Source organism: Melitaea cinxia, chromosome 9, assembly GCF_905220565.1.
Source record: "Melitaea cinxia chromosome 9, ilMelCinx1.1, whole genome shotgun sequence".
NCBI lineage: Eukaryota > Metazoa > Arthropoda > Insecta > Lepidoptera > Nymphalidae > Melitaea > Melitaea cinxia.
In genome coordinates this window covers 6,090,090-6,092,781 of record NC_059402.1, presented here as the reverse complement: position 1 = coordinate 6,092,781, position 2,692 = coordinate 6,090,090, and the positions used below count along the sequence as shown (strand labels likewise).

Genomic DNA, 2,692 nt, shown 5'->3' with positions numbered 1-2,692 from the left:
TCACACTAATCACTCAATCAATAAAGCCATATTGTATTTTTTATATTATATTATAGATATATTTTGTGTTGTCTATATTTTTCCATTTATTAATATTATAAATTTATAACTGTCACGTCAATTGACTTAAGATGGTCGTTCTCAAATGGGAATTGTAGCCCCGTAGGAGTGGTTATAATTTTCCAAAATAATTTCTTAGTGGGAGTATACACCACAATACCTACACATGATTAACCAAAAAACCAGGCCAGTAAATATAAAATTATTTCTGTGAATCAGGCAATCTGTCAAATTATATTCATTGAGTACACATGACATAAATTTTAGATAAGCAGATTTATAACTAAATATACTTTTTTGAATTTCCATTGGATTGTTAATCTGTATACATTATTTAAATTTTAGAGAATCTTGCACCTTTACTACTTTAGTTATATGCAATTTTTACATTTTTTATTTTAATATGCTGTGTCAATCGCTACTTTTATAGAAATTACTCAAAATAAATTTTATTATTATTGGTTTATTCAATTAAAATAGTAATTGAAAAAAAAAAATAAGACCGCCCGAACAGGGACTTGAACCCTGGACCCTTGGATTAAAAGTCCAATGCTCTACCGACTGAGCTATCCGGGCTGGTGCAGTGTGAGTTTAAATACAAAAACGTATTTTGTGAGTGACATATAACCTTTTAAAGCTTTATTTAGCTTGTTTTTAAGAAGATCGACAATATTTTTTTTATAAATATTTATTATATAATTGTAACTTTTCAATTAAAGTGTTAAAAAAGAAATGATATGATAAATTAAAATAATTACCTAAAATCTGTATACATAGATACAGTAGATATTAAAAATATATGTATAAATATTATTAAAAGTTGTTACTTTTTTAAATAAAATCATCTATTGGGCGCCAGATGGCGCAGAGCTGCTTATACTAAAATTAAAAGTGAATTAAAAAGGAGGATTTGCAACGAAACTATAATATATCGAATGATCATTCTGAGATTTCGACAAATTAAGCAGGTGCTTTTTTTGATTATAATCGCGCACGTATAAATTGTTATTTGTATTTTTACGTCATTTTAACATAACTAACATTTTTATGGATACTATATTTAATATTTATTTCTCGAGCGAATTCAAGTTTAGTTTTAACAGCTAATTTAATATTATAATAGAAGCGCATCTAATAGATTGTATTTTTACGCATATATCATATCCCTGCTTACACTCTAGTGTTGCCTGAGTGGTTATGACAGCGCCGCCTGGCGGGGGGCGAAACGCGGCCGTCATCCAGCTGTCAGTGCCATTGCGAAAACAATACCGTTTCGATGTAATAACTATCGTTATTGGGTGTCTCAAACATAAGGCTTGTTTACATTTCATAATGTTCAATGTCGCGAATGATAGCACTAAAATAGAGCTTTTACGTTTACTATTTTACATACTGAAGATGTTCTTCGAATTCTATCAAATATCATTACAGCCTATACAGTCCACTGCTGGACATAGGCCTCCACAAGTTTACGCCAAAAATAACGTGAACTCACGTGTTTTGCCCATAGTCACCACGCTGGGCAGGCGGGTTGGTGACCGCAGTACTGGTTTTGTCGCACCGAAGACGCTGCTGCCCGTCTTCGGCCTGTGTATTTTAAAGCCAGCAGTTGGATGGTTGTCCCGCCATCGGTCGGCTTCTTAAGTTCCAAGGTGGTTGTGGAACCTTGTTATCCCTTAGTCGCCTCTTACGACACCCACGGGAAGAGAGGGGGTGGCTAAATTCTTTAGTGCCGTAGCCACACAGCACCCGTAGCCACACAGCACTTCTCACTACCACTATCAAATAAGTTAAACATAATACAAAAAAAAATGCAATTGAAATAATCTTTTATTTTAATAAAGATCGCAAAAATTCGGTAACGTATACAGTATATTTTAGAGCGATTCAAGAGTACAAAATTATGTATTACACTTTTGTATGTAGAAAAAAAGCAATCTTTACATCTTTACATATAAATAAAATTGGAGTGTCTGTTTGTAATATTCAAATAACCGCTTTTTACTAAATGCGTATGGATGTATACACGGCACATATACAAAAATAACATTTTTTTTACAAATTTGTCTGTTTGTCTGTTTTTTCCAGATAATCTCTGAAACGGCTGGACTAATTTTGACGGGACTTGGACACTGACAGATAGCTGATACAGTAAGAAGTAACTTAGGCTACTTTTTTTAGAAATTTATTTATTTTATAGCTCTGCGAACTGATCAATCACTTTTCTGTTAAATTCCACGCGGACGAAGTTGCATGAACAGCTAGCCAAAAATAAACACGCCCTCTTAATTTATCTGATAAGTGTAACATTAACTATAGAAATGTGTGTTAAGTATAAAATATCTTGCGGCAACGATAACAAGTTAGTGAAACTCCAGAGAAAAGCAAAAAGTAAGAGTATTACGATTGTCGATATTTTTCTTTTTTTTCGTGACGTCCTTAGCCACCACCGGCGCCGTGCTCTCATAAACTCGCCGCGAGATGGCATAGCCGTTTTATTGCCGGTTTGCACAACAAGCAGTAATGGAGGACTACAATATTGACAGACCATTAATTCGGCAGGAAATTGTGCTGAAACCGCGATCGGTGCAGGTGATTGTGAACTTTTCAAATTAGCTGCATGTTCTGCAGT

General features: G+C 33.8%; 1 non-coding gene across 1 annotated transcript; it reads right to left on the bottom strand.

Moving 5' to 3' along the window:
- Window positions 1-563: 563 nt before the first annotated feature.
- Window positions 564-636, bottom strand: Trnak-uuu. Its single transcript has one exon. It is a non-coding gene; the product is annotated as a tRNA-Lys (tRNA).
- Between the last annotated feature and the right edge of the window lie 2,056 nt (window positions 637-2,692).